This window comes from Haliaeetus leucocephalus, unplaced genomic scaffold (genome assembly GCF_000737465.1).
Source record: "Haliaeetus leucocephalus isolate CR32 unplaced genomic scaffold, Haliaeetus_leucocephalus-4.0 Scaffold871, whole genome shotgun sequence".
Classification (NCBI taxonomy): Eukaryota; Metazoa; Chordata; class Aves; order Accipitriformes; family Accipitridae; genus Haliaeetus; species Haliaeetus leucocephalus.
The window spans coordinates 3,516,845-3,536,743 of NW_010973307.1; the positions used below are offsets into that span (position 1 = coordinate 3,516,845).

Consider the following 19,899-nt stretch of genomic DNA (forward strand, 5'->3'; position numbering starts at 1 on the left):
TTCAAGTTCTTACAGTAAGAAGGGAAAATTGCAGTTGCTGTAGCACCTCAAGATTTTATATTCCTCTACCTATTTTAATTTCAGCAGATGGGAAAGAGATAAAAGGACTAGTTTTTCTCCTAATCCTATAAGGAGAAATCAACAATCAACTTCTTGCAGGTATTTTTGTTTTTTGTTTTCCATGAGCTAGGTCTTCAGGAATGCAGCATCTGCTGCTCTTGCATGAGCAGCACCCTACCCTCTGGGTTGGAATGTCTGTCCTTCCTGGAAAGAAGTTATGGAGGTATGGCTGTTTATGGCCTTCTCCTAAAAGGCACACTAAATTTTTTGTAGTTGTTGCAGTTTTAGAGGTACCAAACTATTTTCCCTTGTTTCTAATTTACATTTAAATAACTTGTGTCTTTATCTATTCTTTTCATATGGAGCAGGACAAAGTCTGATCATACAGACTTTGGCTTCCTGTGAACTGCTGTGGTATGAGTGTTGCGTTCAGTGCTCTGGGAGTATGTGAAATAAAATAACAACATTTTAATTAGTGCTTTAAAGTTGATGGCAGCTTTGATAGGCATATACCATCTTACAGAAATGCAAAGCCTAGTTGTCCCATAGTGCTCCTTTGAGGAGAGAAGCAATCAGGTTAAGTAGCGATTTTTTTGCTAAATGAGTGTAAAGAAAGAGGGCTGGACTTTAAAGATACCTGGGGAGAGAAAGGATGGACTTCTGGTAAGAGCAGTGGCTGCATTAGGGGATTTAGGTTTTGCCTCAGTTCTACCATACACTTCTTATCTGACTGTAGGACAGTCACTTCAGATTCTTTTCCTCCATTTCTAGCCTCTAAAATAAATCTAGCATTTTTTCCATTTTTTTGGTTGATCTCTAGTGCAAGAAGGGTTTTATTGTTTGGGGAGGGTGGGGTTTTTTTTGTTGTTTGAGGAGGGTGGATTTTGGTTGGGTTTTTTTGTTGCTGCTGTTGTCTTGGGGGTTTTTTTTGGTGTTTGCAGGGTGGTGTTTTGGGGTTTTGGGTTTTTTTTTTGTTTTTTTTTTTGTTTTGTCTTTTTAAGCAGCAAACTTCCTGAGCTGGCATATAATTAATTAGGTCACATAGCTCAGTGGGACCAGAACTCAGGGCCTGTATATTGTGGTAGTGACATAAGGAAACCTTACATCTTAATGTGTATTGTCTGAGGTTCTTAGGCTAGTCTACTTACTTTCATTTTTAGCCTTTTGGAAAGCACAATACCATTCTCTTTCTTTTTTCCTCAGGGTTTGTAGACTTCTGACAGCATTTTGTTCTGTTCTTCAGCAGTTGTAGCTCTACTGTGCTGATCAGATAAATGAATTAAAGAAACAGGGTAGCTACCCAGCTTTTACCTGAATAGCCCTTCAGTGATGAGCACTTCTAGCTCTCTGAATTTTTTTAAGCTTTATTTGCATATGTTTATGATCTGAATTTTATTTCTACTTGGTAACAAGTGTAATTACTTACCAAAATGTTGCCTAATATGAATAACTCTGATCAAAAGTGACATAATCAATTGTTTTATTCTTCTGTCTAGTCTTTTCCTGGTTTGAAGGGTCTTTGACTCTTCTGAGCTCTTTGACTGGTATTTGTCATCAGCCAGCCTTCCTCTGATAGCCCATTAAGTTCTGGTTTCTTCCTGAAAATGCAGCTAGAGATAATGACTTTGCAGAGTTTGCAGCCATGGTACCATGGGAAGGGAGAATTACAATGTGCTGAGCAGAAGAATAAATGCTTCAGAGGTGTGAAGAAAAAAAAACAAACAAACCAGACAAAGAAAAAGCATATGCAAACTTTGTGGCAGAGAAGAGAGAAATAGGGATGGTTATGGGAGGAAGCAATTATCTGGTTGCTTTATGTATCTGCTGAAACCACATAGGTACCAGCTGAGACTTACAAGCATCTCTACTGCCTACAAGCTGTCTTGGTACCTGTACTGCCCACAACAGCAAATAGGTTATGCAGTAACTTCATGCTAAAACCTTACATCCTTGCTTCACTCTAGCCTGTGCAACTGCTCTCTGCAAAGTTTTCACATATAGTAATTTTCTCTTCCTGTCACCACTAAAATATCTTTCTTTGCTGCTGCTAAGAGTTTAATCAGGTTGCAGGAAGAGCACTGGCAAGTCCTTTACAGCATACCTAATACAAGAATTATACCAGATCAGTAGAATCATGACAGGTTCACACTGTAATACAGGAGGACGAGCCATACAGAGTAAGCACGCTTCTGCATGCTGAATAATTACTGCAGCACTTTGACAGAGGTTTGGAAGTAGGTTTAGGGTAGTCCTCCATGACCCAATCTCTGGTGACGGTAAACAGTCTCGTGGTTATGTAGTGAGGCATTTTACTTGTGAAGGTTACACAAGGTGAAACTGATAGAGCTCACTAATAGCATGTGATGTGTATCCTGGTACAGCTTCTTGTGAAACGATGTTAGCCTTTTGAACTAAGAATATTGTATACTTTGTAAGCAGACATTTCTTCATACCTTTATTTTCCTTGTCTGTGCTTCTAGTCCCTGTTCAGGTTCCTTAGGTGATACTTTCCCAGGTAAGGTCACGCCAGCAACCCCCTTCCAGAGGACATTGCTGAGATTCTGCGCACCCTGCACAGGCTGTTTTGCTGAGCAGGGAGGTCAACTGCCTGCCTCCAGGTTGGAGATTTGAGAGGCAGTGGGGTCCCAGAATATTTTAGAATCGCTGTTGTAGTGATAGCAGGCTTACTCATGGCAGTCTAAACCATAGTAATGTACGTGTAGAGTCACAGACTGGTTGAGGCAGGAAGGGACCTCTGGAGGTCACCTGGTCCAACCCTCCTGCTCAAGCAGGGTCTCCTAGAGCTGGTTGCCCAGGACTGTGTCCAGTTGGTTTTTTAGTAGTTCCAAGGGTAGGTCATGTGGCTTTGTACATGAATAAAATCATATGTTGTTTGTATACTGTTGAAGAGTGACCTTTTTCAGAGTGGTACGATTTGGAAAATGCCTGCCTTACTGGGATGTGGTAACTAAGCTGACAGTACTCAATAGAAATGCTAGCTGTCACTGTATAATTGTTTCCATAATTAATATCTTTCAAAGAGAGACAGGTTCATTTTCGAGGCAGTAGTGATGTCAGCAATGAATTGTAACTTAATTTGTGAGAGGTTATTGGCAAGTTACAAGTCTTTACCTTTTGGTAAATTATATTTAGCAGAACATCCATCCAGAAACTAAAAAAAAGTAAATCACAATTATCGAATGTTCAATTTGAATAATTCTTTTCTAAAAAACTTAAGTGATACCTCATACTGGAATAGGACCCAAAGAAACTCCAACTCAAGCTGAATGCTTTTGCCTCAGTGCTGAGTGTTTCTGGTGTTTCAGCTGTTGACTGCTTTGGCTTCTGTATATACAAACTTTGAAGGATGTCAAAGGTTTCAGCCTTCCTAAGCATTGGAGGTAGGACACGATCGTTTGATGTTTTAATAATGTATCATGTGACCAGTGCCTTCCGTGGCAATGATCCATGGAAGCATGAAACCTGCTGTTTTTTAAATACAGGTTGGGCAAGATTTGAGTATTCTGGATATCATGTGAGGTAACCCTCATGTTCAGAAGAGGTTGAGATTTCATATGGACACTAGCTAGAGCTGTGTTTTTTCTCTTTCATCAGTAAATGTGGACGTACCTTCAATTTCTGGAGGGTAAAAATCAAGTTTCCTATTTCTTCACTGTATCAATTCTTGAATTCAGTTAACTGTCCCACTGCTAAACCAAAGTCACCTTCTGTAGCACTCGGTGAAAATAGCATGTGGTCTATTCTAATAAAAATCACTAGCTGGGAAATGGCTAGTACAGGTATCTTAAATTCTGCTCATGAGCTTCCTTGAAATGTTTGCATTTGTGATGATGATATCGCTGATGGTACTGTCTGGGTTGGGCATTAATGAAGACATCCAAGTTTACCTTTCATATGCATATCTCATCTGCAAACCCATACGGCCCTGCTGTGTTCTCTCTCATGATTTTGCCCTTGCCAGTGTGTGTCTGGGGTAATTCCCATGATCTTTTGTCCTAAATCAAGGATAAAAATCAAGGATTTTTAAACTTTTTTTTTTTCTTTCCTTCAGTCATTTGTCATTTGGGGAAGATCTTGCCTGACTTTTGGGGTAATTCTGGGAGGATTTTCAGCATATTAGTGATTACAACCTCTTGCAAAATTTGCCAGACACATTCCAGTTTACCAAGGATGTTGAAATGCTTAACATTTTTCTTTGCATTTTGAACGGTATCTACTACCTGAATCTTTGAACCTTGACAATGGCAGATGTTGGTAAAGTGTTTTTTTTAAGTGATGCAGTCACTCAGCTGGATCCTGCACAGGTAACAAATGCATCACCCCACATGGCAGATTGAAACATCTTCCTTTGTATGAACAACCAATCCCCAGATGATTTATACAGGATTTTACACTTCCTAATGTATACTGGTATTCACTGGACTAACTGCATGCTAAAAAAAGGCAGTCTGCCCCATGGCAGTTGCCTCTCATGGTATCCAGAGACATAAATGCTTAGATCTTTATGCTGAGTATTGTATGGATGCTTGCAAAGTGAAGTCCATACCTCCAAAAGCTTGTAGTGTGAAAAAGCTATATAGAAAAGTGTTGGAAAAGAGAAGCTATAATTTGAATATAGTCAATTAGACACTGCAGGTTAGGTAGAAAGAAGATTAGCATTTAGGAGCTCATGGGTTTTGTTCATGCCTGTGCCTTATACTTGCTGCAAATTTTGGCAGATACAATTCTGAAGACTTCATTGGCACTAACAAGTTTTAAAGCTGTTGCCAAGTTGCATAAAAGTCATTAATCCTTGTTTGTTGTCAGGGTTAATGCTTAAAAAGAGCTTGATTCTTTAGGGAAAAGTATTGAAGAAATCCATCCTTGCAGAAAAATGAAGTTAATTTTTATCACAAAAGAAACTAACTTGACAACTTTGTCTGTCCTGGCATGTCTAGGCCAATAGAAACTAATTACAACATAATTGCCTTTTTCTCCTGCTGTTGTCCCCATCTGTATACAGTGGTTTATAAATTTTATAAGAATGAATGAAACGGCCATAATTTAAATATCTTTGCTATTATGCAAATTATTATGATTGGGATTATAATTTAAGTCTTTGAGCAAGTTTTTAATCTCTGCATTTGCACAGGATTATAATGAAATATAATGAGTTTATATTCAGGCTTGAGAAACTATTTATGTGAACTCAAAAAGGAGGAAAAATCTTGCTCTGAAACAGTTACTAAAGGGATTTTTAATTGTGATTAAAAGAATGCCATTTGAAGACCTTTTAAAACCTATTTTAAAATTCAGATTCTGTTAGAATACAGTAACAAAGGCAGTATGTAAAGTAAGTAATAATGATAGTAGCACAGTGTAAGATCTTTGTTCTTCCTTAAAAGGAGATCTCTATTTTATTGTTTGAATTCCAAGTTGTTGCAGTCTGTTCTTCTGTGAGTCTCTTGCCATTGATGCTTTGTAGGGAATCTTTTCAGTGCTAAACCAACTGAATGTATTCAAATTATAGCTTCTCCTATAAGGCTCCTTTCTAGTCTATTACTTAATGCTAAATATTGTAAGAAAAAAATTATACCAATGGTACATCTGAATTTGGGGAGAGGGAGATTTCCTCCCTGTCTCAAACCCACATGTTTAAGGTATTTGAGTGGCAGTTGGGAAGAGACCCCAAAATGGCCTTGAAAACTCACTTAAGAGTGACCTTGTACTGTTGCCAGGGTGTTGTCTTTGACCAGGAAGAGCATGGTGACCGAGACACACTCTAAACACAAAGCAAACTTGTCAAAATAGACAATTATCTTTTTGCTACATGTTCTGTAGAGATAAGAGGGCCTGTGGTCATCACAAAGGATAAAGAAGAATCCGTTGTGTTTTCTGTACTTGCAATCCAGAGGCTTGTTCAGGAGGTGCCTCTTTTTCTCTTCCCAGCCTTCTCCTTTCCCTTTCATCCAGGTGACGTGATGTGCAAACATGGGAAAGCAAACTGTTGGCTTGATCAGAGTGGAATATATATTTCTTTGCATTGGGTCTGTGCATAAATCCAAGTTATTTGGACTTGTGAAGATGTAGGAATTGGCAGATAGGGCATCAGATGGTGTTAATATTTTTGATACCACTTATATTTTGCATTGCTGATTTTATACTGGCAGAATTTATTTTTGGTGGGCCTAAGACAGTGGTGTGTATGCACAATGATGTACACTGCAGATGTCAATAATGAATTATTTATCATAGAATCATAGAATGTTTGGGTTGGAAGGGACCTTAAAGGTCATCTAGTCCAACCCCCCTGCCATGGGCAGGGACTCCTTCCACTAGCCCAGGTTGCTCAAAGCCCCATCCAACCTGGCCTTGGACACTTTCAGGGAGGGGGCATCCAAATTTACAAATTTTGAAGTATTTTGGGGAGCACAGTTCTCACTGAAACACTGTTCTTGTCTGGTAGATCAGTTTGCTGCAAAGGAAGCTGAGTTAGACGAATGACTAATTTTACGGGTTACAGTCAGTTGTTGAATGCTGTAGAGTAGTTGTTAACACCAAGCTCGTGTGTGAGGCTGTGTTTGGGAGACTTGTACATCGTCCAAACTTTAATGAAAGCAAATGGTCTCCTAAGTTTTTCATAATTATGCTGGGCAGGATGCCTGTTGAAGGATGGGAAGATTGGAGAGAATGCTCTTGTTAGGCTTTCTCTACCCAGCATGACAGCAACTCTACTGACACCTTGGTTTTGTCTGTTCCTGTGGTTCCTGGGATGTGCTGCACGCCCCATGCTGACTGAGAACTGTTGCTGTAGGGGGTGTACGTATACGTACATACACACACAACACCCCTCCAAATCTGGTGTCACCTGCTGTCCACAGCCACTGTTTTACAGGGCATCCTACAAATTTGGGAGGCATAAGCTTCTGCTGTCTGTACTTGTGCTGCTGAATGCGCATTTCCCTGCTCTTCTGAGTCAAGTCACCTCCTTTTTTTTTGGTCCTGTGTTGAGTCTGAGTAGCGCTTTTCCACCCATGAATAGCTGAATGCAGGGTACTTATTTAAGGTCCAGAAGGCCAACCCTAACCTTGAGCACTTCCTAGGAAGCATCAGAAAACAGCATCTCCTGTCTTCTTGGGTGACTCTCCCTTTTCGGGGAGGGCACAGTTTCTCTGGCCTGAGGTACCTGCCTTATGTGACCACAGATGCAATTAATGTTTTAGTAATTTTGAAGTATCCCACAGCTATGAGTTACTTCACCAATAACTTGGAGTATTTCATGGAATCAGTGGAGAGAAGCGAGTATGTGACAGTTTTGTCTGCTGGCCAACATTTCTCCCTGAAGCTATGAAATAGCTGCAAGTCTTGGAGTTTTATTTTAACTCCCCTGGAAGGTTTATCTTGCCATTTAGCAGCTGAAACAATGCAGCCATGGAGAACTTCAGAGTGAATTTGCTTCCACAGCAGCGAGATCCAGGCAGAGCAGGTTTCTTCTTGTAAACACTCACTTTCCATGGCTCAAATTCTTTGTTTTTAAAAGTGTCTTTATTAAGAATTACCTACTAATGCTGTGTCCAGGAGTTTGACGGTGTGTATGATCCTCCTGGGTTGTGCTGTGCTAATATTTCCACATTCTTAGAAAGTTGGATATGCTGAATTGTTTTTTTATGTTGATTTTTTTAATGTTTCTATAACTACTTATTCCTGGTAATTAAATGTAGGCCTTGCACACAGAGCCAACAATGTATATATGTTTATCTCATTAATCGCTACTTCAGAATAGCTTGTTCTGTTTTATCAGGTTTTTAATTAGCAGTGGTTGAAGATCTGATGCAGCTAGAAATCTTATTTTTGATCATCTAAGACTGCTTATCGCAGTGAAAGATTTACAGCTGATAACTACTATGGTGTCAGCAACAAAGTGATGCTGGTTTAACACTGCTCGCTTAAACTGTGAATCTGCAAGCTGAAAGGTAAATAGAGGGCAATTGAGTTGTTTGAAATGACAAGGGTATTTTCTAGCAGTCTAAGTGATGTTGATTAATTATTCTCTATTCTGCCTTATCCCACTTGTTTACTGATATCGTCTGCTAATCTGCTGGCACTCGAGACTGTTTTGATACCGTGGAGATTTTGGCTGAGGATGATTGCTGCTCTCATTTGGGGTTCCCTATTTAAGTGGAGTGTTCATGTTGCAGTTCCCTTGACAAAAATGTGAAGTGCATGCTGATAGACTAATGCTTTCGATTTAGCTAAACCCCAAAAACTGGAAAGAATTTTGATTTCTACCCTTTGGTATTTGAAAATGAGCATTTTTTGGTTTCTTTTGCAGTTGTCATTCTGTAAAAGCAAGACCATTTTCTGTGCTGTAGCCTTGCATAGTTGCTCTTTGCTATGGCATTTTTCGTTCCAGTATTTTATTGGAATCCTTCAGTAAAATATTTGTTCCCATGATATAAAACAGATAGTCTTTGTCACATAGTTTTAAGCCAGTAGTATGAAATGGCTTTAGCTGCTTATCCTTTGTTTCTTAATTCTTTTGATTTGCTTGTTGTTGTGGAGAGCTCATGGCAAGGTTTGGAAGTGGAAGACACCTTAGCATAGGACTAAGTATAAAATGTGATATTTTGTGGGTAAGAAACATGCTGTCAGCTGGTGTTTGTCTCATTACTGAAAGTACTTTGCTCAAAAGGTCTTCACACCATAGGCTTTAGAGAGTGAAGGATCATAAATTGGGAAGTACTTCATGTGCTGGACCTACCACATGACTTTTGTGCATGATAAAAAGTGCTGTCATCATCTTGGAAACTTGCATTGTAAGAAGGGAAGGGTATCACAAAGACCAAGTGTACGAAAGCCTAAAACTGGAGAAATACCAATTAGGAATTTATGTGTATCATTTTTAACAGCAAATGTTATGAATTACTGGAGCAAACTATGACAGGTAGTGGTGGGCTCTTGTTTGCAAGAATAAGAATGTTTTTCAGGAGCTATGATGGCCAAACACAAGTTGATGGGGATGGGTGTAATTGTGTAGCTGGTGTTACAAGGTCAGGTTAGCTGTCTAACAGTTCTTTCCAGCTTTAATATCTCTGAATGTATAGAGGACATGATGGTAAGACTTAAAAGTATGGTGCATTGTTGTAGTACAGATATAAAACATTAATGATGCATTGAATTTGTCCAGTTTTAGTATATTCTTAAGTTGTTCACAATTACGTTTAAGTCAAGTTTTACATGGGCTGTGTTGACAGTGTCTGATAACCTCCGTGAAGTTTCTGTTTATCTATATTCAAATAAAAAAGCTGGTTGCATTGGTGTGAGCGGCTCTGTGAACAAACCTCAGTTAATTTGGTGGCTGAAAGGAAGGCTTTATCTGGGAAAAGGCAGGGCAGTACATTGCTATGAGGTCTTAAGAAATACAATCTCCCTCCTCTTGCCTTCTTTCTAAAGCTCTTAGATGCTGGAGAAAATAACTTGTGAAACCTTCTTCATTAGGTTGGCATGACAGGCAATAAAACGTAGTGAGGAGGGGGGATAAAGAAGGCTCTGAGCTCTGCCTCTGCTGCCAACACATACAGCCCTGGATAAGTTACTGTTCTCCTTTATCGTATCTGTACAGTGGGAACAATGCAAGAGGCTTCAAGAGACTCTTGATGCTTTTCTGTTATTTAAAAGGAAAAAAAGGAAAGTTTCACGTTTACGTAATCTGGTTTTCAATCATCTGTGTGGATTTTGTTGATAGCACAGGTAGCTGAGTTAATGCCATTGAACGAATTGTTACAAATGCACTCATAAACCCAAACGTTGCCTAACCTAAGGTTTATAAAATTTTAATTTAGATTTTTTTTTTTTAAATCATATCCGTATGCTGTGATAGTGTGAAATAGGATGTGTTTTAAGAACGTAGCGTAAGTAAGCTCACTGGGCTTGAAAGACTGCCTGCTTCATTGTATATTGCTAATTGATAAACTTGATCTCTAGGCTCATTAGTTAAACTAAGCAGGGTTATTTTTAATGAAGGTTTTCTTTGCATGAAGTACAGGAATGTTTCAATGTGTACTTGTCCATGGTTTTCTTTCTAATGAACTTTTGCTGTGAAGGGTTGTAAGTTATTTGAAAGGTTTTAGTATTGAATCTTTCATTTAAGCACTCATAAGTCATTGGAAAAAATACATTTAGCAGTTGAACTTAAAAATCGTCCAATTGGAGAAGAGCAAATAGCTTGGGGAGGATACTAAGAGATCTGATTTTTTGCTGCTAGTTTCTATTGGGTTTGCTCAGTGATTTTTCAGGCAGACAGAGTCAATTGCCTCATTTCTGAAAGAAGCATTGGACTTGGCACTAGCTAGGACCTTTGAAAGTCTTAAAAAAGAGCTTGAGAGTTTTAAAATCTCTCTCTTGGTATCAGAACACTGTATGGCAGCTAAAAAAATCATATTAGTTATTCCTCAAGTTTATAATGTGTATTTCTTACAAAGAAGCTGCAGGGAATTGCAGCATTGGCAGCCTTTCAAGCAATCTCTTACAATGCAGCTTTATGCCTGTAACATATTTTCTCTTCCTTTCTTTTTGCAAGTCATGTTTTAACCAGATTTCTTTCCCTTTCAACTCTGGAAGGCAAATGTAATGTTTGAAACTCTGTGTTGTACTTGGAGAGGCTAGATTTTCCTCTCATTCTGTGGAACAATAAATGGAAACTTGCATGTTTGGAATCGCACAACCCAACTCTTCCTCTGGGACCATTCAGTCATTAAATTGCTGATGGGAAAATCAAAGTTCAAGGGATAAAAGTAGAGGTGTAAGGAGGGAGATACAAGCAAGGGAGGGTCTCTTCAGGTACTTGGTTTAAACATACAGCCAAACACAATCTGTGTTTTGCAGCTCATCTGTGTGAGCCAAGTGTCCGTCTGAATTCTTTCCAGCTCTGACTCTTGAGAGTTTCAAAAGCCTGTCTCCTTTTGGTATCACAGTTGTACACAAAACCGTATGGCACTACGTGCCTGGACAGTCATATCAGCTGAGAAGGTGAAGCTGCATTCCTACGTGCTGCTCCAGTGTTGCATAAACACTAATTTATGGATTATATGTTGGGGGTGGAGGTTGAGAACTGTACAGATGCTCGCCCTCCGCCCCTTTGATTTATAATTGTACCACTTTATATATAAAAGTGCTTTATTCGCTGGAGACTGATTTCCTGGTCACTGTAACCAGCACAATAGCAGCAGTGCATTTCTGTCCCCCCCCTCAATCCAACACTGCAATAACTAGAGCCAGCACAGGTTACCAGCGAGGATAAATACCCTCTGCTCGTTCTATATGTGTTTTAGCAGCAATAACTCATGTCGGTAGTGCAAATCCTGCATATTAGGACAGCAAACTCCACTTTGGGCTGCTGTTAAGTGAAGCATGGTATGGAGCTGGTATTGATTGCTACTTAAGCAAAAGAAATTGGGTGTGATGACTTAGCAGTGACGCTCCATCTTTAAACATCCTTTCTTCATCTTAAATTTCTGTATGAATTTATTTTTATGGGTGCTAGTTATGAAATCATGGATGACATATTCCAAGAGCATGGACAATTCTAACATGGTAATAACTGTTACTGCAATACCTGTAGAGAGGAATTTTATCGCTGTGTCCTGTTTTTGTAGCATCAAATGACCAAATTCAATACCCAGCATCTTTTCTGTGTTTGTGGTTATGCTTGGACAGACTCATTCAATCAGCTGCATGAATGAGCACTTAGGGATTTTATAAGCTGGAGTGGCCAAATTATGGTAATTAGACATCTTGTCTATTTTGTTATACTGGCTGCAGAACAGTAAGGAGGTTAAAGGAATACTGTCAAGTTGATGAAGGTACAAAATCAGCTTACCTAAAAGCTGTCATCATTCTGCTGTATATATCTGAATACTTTCATTTTAGGATTTTTTTTTGCATATGTTTATTTTCATGACATTTAGGGGCAGACAGAATGGGCAGAATGGTGCAAATGTGTGGTGTGGAAGCCGTATGAGCTTATTATTTCTTGGCGTTTGTCTCTTTTACATGCTGTCAAATAACTTACCAATCTCTAAAGTTCATTTTATACAATGGGCCAGCTGCAATGGTTCTAGAAATGCATCACCTCTCATTCTACTCCGTATGGCAAACATACATCTAATATTACAGAAAACTGAATGCAGCAGAGAAATGGATAACTGTTTTTAGGGTATAGCTGCTTATGAATGCCATTGTCTTACATGTGCTCTGCTAAATGAGTGCACAACTGTCATAAGACTAGTTTTCTGTGAAGAAAAATAATTATGTTTACATGGCTGAGAATTTGATGTTCATAGTTAAAGGTGCTTCAAAAAACAAAACAAAACACCATAACCAGTTGAATAACACCAAAATTGGATAAATCAGCTTGTATGTTAAAATCAAGCCTGTGTTCAGAAAGAACTCATAGTAGCAGCTGAGGACAAGCCAGTATGCTGAAGCCTGATTTTTGAGGAACTCACTCAGCTGGAACATGTGATCTGATCTTTATATGAATATCCCTTTGCTTCGCTTTCCTCTTATGTATTTTGTCAACTGTTATATTTAGATATTTAGTTCTTGTGATGTCCACAGGCTTTTATCTGAAAGTCTGATATTAATTTCACATGTGTTAAGTGGTTTTTATCAAAGCTACTGGGTCTTTTCCCTTTGCAAAAAAATGCTGAGGGAGAGAGACTTCTTTTACCCACCACTTTCAGGGCTGTGGTTTGGGAAAATCAACTGTTAAATTGTTTCTTTTGCAACACAGGCTTCATCCTAGAGCAGCTGACCCTGGATAATCTCCCAACCTGCCTGCAAACTAACAACTTCTTCTTTCTTGTTTCCTGTTGGCAGGAGGAGGGAGGAGGATAGCCTAGCACATCCAAAGGAGTTGGTTTCAACCTGTATTTTTAGGACTGACCGTGGGAGGTGGGCATGGGTGTCATGCACTGTCACTGAAGGGTCTGCAGAAGGAAGAAAGTCTACTGTCTGTAAACGTAAATTTGTTCCTTCAGGGCTCACAGGTCCTTTAGAAAATTGTTACGGTTCTATTAAGTGGGGGGGGAAAGATTGAAAAGCGTTTATAGATGGTATAACAGCTAAATAACTTTACTTCTTTCTCACTATGGCTCCAACCATTGCCACCATGGCTTGTGTGATACTACCCAGCAAGAGTAGGGAATCTGAAAAAGGAAAGTATGTGCAGGACTGTTTAAAGTGATTTTTACCATGGTGTCTACATGTCTCCCTCATCTCAGCCCTGTGCTCTGGATGAAATAGACAATGCGGTAACTCTCAGGGATAATTTTGGCTGTTGATTCTCCCCCCCGCGCCTCCCCTGCCCTGTTCAGTTAGGAAATATTAGCTACATGTCTGTCTTTTCCCTTGTGCTGCATATTTTCAGTTTGTCTTTTTAAATATATGCTAGCTGGTGGTGTACAGCAAATTTCTTTGTCTGCAAACTAATCAGTGTGGGGATCCTCCCCCAGTTATTGCTTTTATGAGTATGTGATGGTTTATAGTGGTGGGCAAAGTGTGAGCTCTGTGGAACAGCTAATCCACAAATACACTGTGCTTTGTTTTTAACAGGACTACTATTACATTTTCATGCAATAAGTTTTTTTTTTCCACCTTCCTGTTCCCACTCCTAACCCCCACCAAAACAGAGGTTAGACATTAAAGATAATGTTTTCTTAAGCAACATGTACGTGTGGGGGGGTTTGTTTTGTAAGGAAGTAACATGCAACTGAGTTGATACATCTGAACTGACAGGAAAATGTCTACATGGAAATGAAGACAGTTGAGTTTAACTGATGTACATGGTCTAACTGTAAAGAATTGCAGCTGCTGCCCATTTGAGTTTCTCTGCTTGCATCATGTAGTGTTGAAGCTTGAATGTCATCCCCCTACTTCACTAGGAAGGAATGTAATCTTTTTGGTTACAACCTGATTGTTTCTTATTACAAAACATTTTATATGGTAATGATGCAAACGGGAAGAACAGCTGACTTTCAGATTCCATCTTGAGTTATGTTCCCGGTTGAACTGTTGGTTTTTTTCAGTGTGACTGCGAAGCTGCTTTGTGACTTTGAGTGGATGATGCAGTAACCAGGGAATCCAGCAGTGACATTTTTAGAAGAAGAGTACATTTGATTAATGATTCTTGGTTTTTCATCCCATATGAAGTGGTGTGTATTAACTATTAGATGTAGAGTCTTAAACTAATGGAAAATTTAGTATTGGCTTTCATCTTCTCAAAATGGTCTGATGTCTTTTGGATTTAGAGAAATAAAGTATGGGTGATTATGAGGGCAGTTGCTTCAAACTGTTTGAGAGTAAGTCAGTCCTGTTCATCTGTTAAAATTCCAATATATTCCTATTTCTCAACATAGATATTCATAACTGCTTTTTGTAATTCAGGATTAACTGCACGTATTGTTCAGCACATTTCTAACCTCTAAATTTTGTTTAGCATTAGCAAAAATAATGCTTTTCTTGGTAATGTGTATATTTAAAATAATTAAAAGGTGTTCTTGAGATACATGTAGAAACATCTGCTTTTATTATTGTTTGTAGGGGCACTGCTGTGTACAGTGCTAAATCATGATTGTGTCATATAAAGTGCTTTTGCATATGCTGTCCCATATGAATTGCAGTCAAGCAGGCAACAAGTTGCATCTAAAAGCAAGATGTTTCGGTTGGAAGAGACAACCAGCAGACAATCTGGAAGTTCAAAGTTAGAATTCAGCAGAAACCATCATTTGGCTCCTTTCAGTACACATGAAAGCCTTATATCTCATTACTGTTTATGAATACCAGCAACTAGCTGTGTAGCCTACATTTTCAGACTTCAGATAGCTTCTTTGCAATGCAAACTTGGCATCAGGAGCTGACAAGTTTATTTGATACCACCTTTGTGTGTGTGTGTGTGGGGGGGTGTTTTGGTTTGGTTGTTTGGGGTTTTTTTTAGGAAAATGAATGGCTTCTTAATTGTGGATGTGAACTATCATACTATCACGGAAATAATCACTGAAACCACAAAATATTAAACACTTTTCCACGTGGCATGTACCACACTTTGTCTCCCAAATAGATAGTTGGAAAAGGAAAAGAGAAGTTTAAGTGAAACCAGCTGCCATCTGCTAGCAAGTATCTGGTGCTGGTGGCTACTGTGGAACAAAAGAACAGTGTGAGGAGATAAACATAAGTTCAAATTTTAGGTTGGAGTTGACTTTATCTTGTTTTAGGTTTTTACACTTCCAGAGTTCAACTTTTTGCAGAGTATTGTGCCCAAAATGTAACAGAACCCACATCGAATGTAGGCTATGTCTGCATTTGCTTACTAAAGAAATTACACAGCATTTGCTTATAACTGTGGTCTTTTAGTGATGGCAGATTTTTTTTTTTTTAAAGTTGCATATTTAGGTGAAGAATTTAGAAGTATGAGTAAGACATTTCATCAGACTACAACAAGGACATGTGATTGCTTTTTGGGGTTATTAGTGCAGTTTTCCTCTTTAATTACAATGCTTTATGGCAGAAATGACTGGTGACACTTACAGAAACTTTTGCTCTAAAAGTTTTATGAAGGTGGAAGCCACCTCTGTACCACCAGGCCACAAGGTATTCTGAGAGCAAATTCTTCGAGAGCACTGGCACGGCTCTAACAAATTAATATTTTACAGGGCTATAGCACATGGTCAGTGATAAGAATGGAGCTATTTCTACATTTTCTGCAATGCCTGAGTATGCATTTTGTATTAATCGTTCCTGGCAGCAGGAACCAGCACACAGTTCTCAGTTTCTGGGTGATCAAGTGCTCTGTTCACTAGGACTTTCTAAAAAGCCGGTTTATTATGGTTAAGTTCACAGAAAAGCTAAACAACTGTTATCATCATCCAGATGGACATCGTAGATGCTTTAGTCCAGAAAAAGGTTCTGAGCTTTGAGTTCACAACTAACATAGGATCTGTCCTGCAGTTGTTATACATTTATTCATGGTGGCTACGTATAGACTCGTTCATACACAGCCCCTAGTGCAGCATTTCTTGTTAGCCAGCTCTCTAGTTCCCGGTTGTGTGTGCTATTTTCCCTATTTTGAGGTCCTTTGTATTGTGTAAGTGAGGGGATAGGTACTTAAATAGCCAGATAGCTGCATTCTCGCAGCTCAGGACACTTGAACATACAATGAATTTTTAATTGGCCTGAACTGCATGTGACACAGCACACGTACAATGTCATGAAAAGGACTTTTTTTTAATATCTACAATCATAAACAGCTTTCGCTCCAGAAACAGCGTTGTGAAAGGGTTTAAGGCTGCTTTTGTGGTTGCCTTTTGGTTGGTTTTTTTGGAGGGAGAGGTGTTGAAAGGGATTTCAAAAGAAAAGGCGCTGGGGAGATAAACAGCTCTGTGTTTAAGAGCAGTGCAGGAAGCGAATAGATGGCGTTGCTTGTGGGAAGCTCTTAGAAGTAATTAGTGATAAGAGTGAGGAAGGAGGAAATCTGGTTGGCAGCTGCTGCGCATTCAGCAGTGCTTCTGACCTTGGCCTGTAGGTGCTTCAAAGCTGCTGGGGAAAGGTTTGCTGCCAGAGCTGCTGGATTTACCTGAATTCCCTTTGAAAGACTTAGTGAAATCTGCTGAGAACCTGCAGGGTGTAACTTCTAGTCATGTGTCTAAAAGCCCTGCATCCCTTATTCAGGCATTGCTTAATATGTGTGATATAAGGTGGTGATAGATTGAAGGACTCATGTTTGCGCTTTTTAGATGCTTAAAAAGAGTATTAGGAACAGTCTCCCATCAGTCTGCCGTAGGGTGGGAATTGTATCCTCCTTGCAAACACTTCTTTGCCCTGCCGTGGGACAGCATGAGAGTTGGCAAGAGTGAGTCGTTGGCCAGAGTCCAGAGCCCAGGAGATTGGTTGGCAGGAAAGTACATGGCAGGATTTAGTCTGACACAATTTATTTGGATAAAAGGGATAACCGATGGTGTATGGTGCGTGTTTCACCTTGCTAAATATCTGAATTCTCTTGCCAGAGCTGTGAAATGATAACTTAATCCTTGATTGCTTCTTACAGTGCTGCAGGCCATAGTCTCTGGAAGAATGTTTTGTCAGCCAAGAATTGTGTATAGCTTTACCAATCCCCGTTACAATGCCTTTTCCAGCTAGCTATCTTCTGAATTAATTTGGGGCCAGATGCTTTCACACTGTCTACATTGTAGCTTCTGCAGTTGGTACCACTAGTCATACTTATCTGCTAATGCCTGTTACTGATTCTTATTTTTTTTCCAGCATGAATAAATTACCAACACTAATGTACGAGCCCTTAAGCAACTGCCAGATTTGTTTTTGGAGGTGATGGGTGTTGGTACAAGTGTTTAATGAAAGAATTTTTTGTACACAAGAATAAATAAAGATCATTGGAACAAGCAGTAGGGAATAAAAGCTTATTCAAAATGACCTTCCCAATTAAATACTTTAGGATTATCTGATTCTCCAAATGAGAGCTTTCAGTTGGAACACAGTGGGCATGAAAGAACTGCAGTGCTTTGAAATAGTTATGTGGTGTGTTGACTCAAGAATAGTTCACAAAATATTTCCTACACTTAAAAATGACCACAGTGATTTGCTGAGGTGGGAGGGAGAAGAATAGACAAAGCAGATGTGTAACCTCATCATGTGGACAAAAGATGAATTTAGGAAATTTAAGGGCACAGACAAATGCTACAGTGCACCAGTAGCACTTATTTAGGAAGAAATAGTCAGGCTTTTACCCCCAAATACTGAATAAATTGATATTTTGCAGAGGGAAAGAAGTGGTAATGCTGAATACGCAAGCAAAGTTTTAGTCCTGTAGCTAAGGCCTACTGCACCTTCAGCCTTGTACCTTGTAGCTGTACATTCAGCTGCACCTTGGCTTTATTGTACGCATTGTGTGCCCGCAAGCCTGGGATCTGTCTTTTCTCTTCACTCCAAAGATGTTTTTTTTGTTTGTCTTCAGAACAAGTTCTTGATGCAGATCTATACACTTTCATGCAATTCTAGGTTTAAGCAAATATTTAATTCTGCCTAGAGCACTACGACATTTTTTCAGCAGTCTGGAGCCATTAGTAGGGTATATACAGGACATGGGAGCTGAGCTGTCATGGTGAAGGCTTGCCTGTAATTTTCATAATATGCTGTATTTTCCCTTTGCTTCTCAGCAAACAGGTCAATTATAGCTTATTTCCCATCCTCGTGCTGGGAAAAGAACAGCTGATTTGAATGGTACACTGAGGATAAGGATTTCTTTTCTAGGTCAGGCAGAAGAGCAGCTTGGTGCAAAAGTGTTACTTTGAAAAGCAATAGTCAGAAGGGCTATGGAGGGAACTAGGCTGCTTGTCTTAATGGTTCTTTCTAGTCTTAGTTTCTTTGGGACAAAGATTTTCTTTATTTCCTCATGCCAGATACTCTAGTAGTAAGATTTCAGTCCTGAGAGCTCTTTATGGTTTGGAAAAATGACAACAGAAAGTAACTCCCGCTTTCTATAGTGGTGATATGGGTAGGTGAGGAAAGCAATCCCTTCTTAACATCATTCATGGCAGAGCTGTAATCTTGCAGCTGCTGGACTGTTTGAGTGGGCTTGCATAGAGTGCTGGGTAAAAAGGCTTGAAATTTTTGTGAAGAAAAAGTAATGTATCAGCATATGCCAAAATGCTTCAAATTTCTGTTGACATTCAGCATGTGGGAAACATCAAAGTGGATATTAGAATCATAGAATCATTTAGGTTGGAAAAGTCGTTTAAGATCATCGAGTCCAACCGTTAACCTAGCACTGCCAAGTCCACCACTAAACCATGTCCCTGAGCATCACATCTACACGTCTTTTAAATACCTTTAGGGGTGGTGACAGGGGTATTGATTGCTGCCTGCTTTCTTCACGTTATCAGTCGAGTTCGCTAAAATGGGTTGGAGGAATATAGACAGTATTGAAAGAGTTGGTCGGGGGAGGGAAGGTGTGTAATCTGTGCTCTTGGGAAGAGTGAAAGGCAGTATGACACATTTTTCTTTGTTGAGAGATATCAAACACTAATTTTACTATAGCTGAATGTTTGAGGCTTCTAATATATGTCAAGAGTTTTTCTGAAGTGCTCTTTTTGAGATGCCAGTGTCTTGACAAGCTGCCGTTCGCAGATTCCTTGTTTACTAGAGTGGTCCAGATGCATTGTGCTGTTCTTTTACCTTGCAGGCTCCTTGGTTGTCGATGGGAGGTTTGAGCTGAGAGCACATAGATACTGTGCAACAACCTCTGGCTTATCACTGTGATCGTGAAACATGTATGTGTTGAAGTAAAGAGATTCAGGCAGTTACTGAATCATGGAGGCAAGACAAATAACTTATGCTAATGACCAACCCTTCTTGCCTACAGCTCTTATCTTCTCCCTCCTCCCCATACACAATTAGATCAACATCATTTGTGGTTTCCAGTGTATGTGTGTGTAGTTTTAAACACTGCTTGAGTCCCTAATTTGGAGTTGGATCCAAAACAGGCTGTGAATAGACTTAGCTGCCTGGTTCTGGAGGTACCAAGAATGACTCTGAGGTATAAAGTTCTGCACTGTGCATGTGCCCAGAACTGCCATCTTCAACAGCTGAAGACCCAATGATGCTGAAATTGCACTGAGATTCACAAAGTAACTGGACATTATACCAAATGAAATTCCCAACCTTGTAAATACACGGCACGTATATAAACCATAGCATTAAGATTGCTGTGGCCACATTTTGTAAAGAAATCAATGTTCTCTTTTGAACTGCAGCTGTTTCAAACATTAC

The 19,899-nt window shown here is 39.4% G+C and overlaps 1 protein-coding gene across 2 annotated transcripts in view; it reads left to right on the plus strand.

Moving 5' to 3' along the window:
- The window catches only part of KIF13B (kinesin family member 13B), a 129,357-nt gene that overhangs the window by 21,573 nt on the left and 87,885 nt on the right, over nt 1–19,899 (plus strand). The window contains exon 1 of one of the 2 annotated variants that reach the window (XM_010583159.1): nt 3,442–3,461. The exons of the other annotated variant lie outside the window; for it this stretch is intronic. The gene's annotated coding sequence lies outside the window, so the exon portion shown is untranslated. Of the gene's footprint in view, nt 1–3,441; nt 3,462–19,899 lie in introns of those variants that run through there. 2 annotated transcript variants of the gene reach the window in all.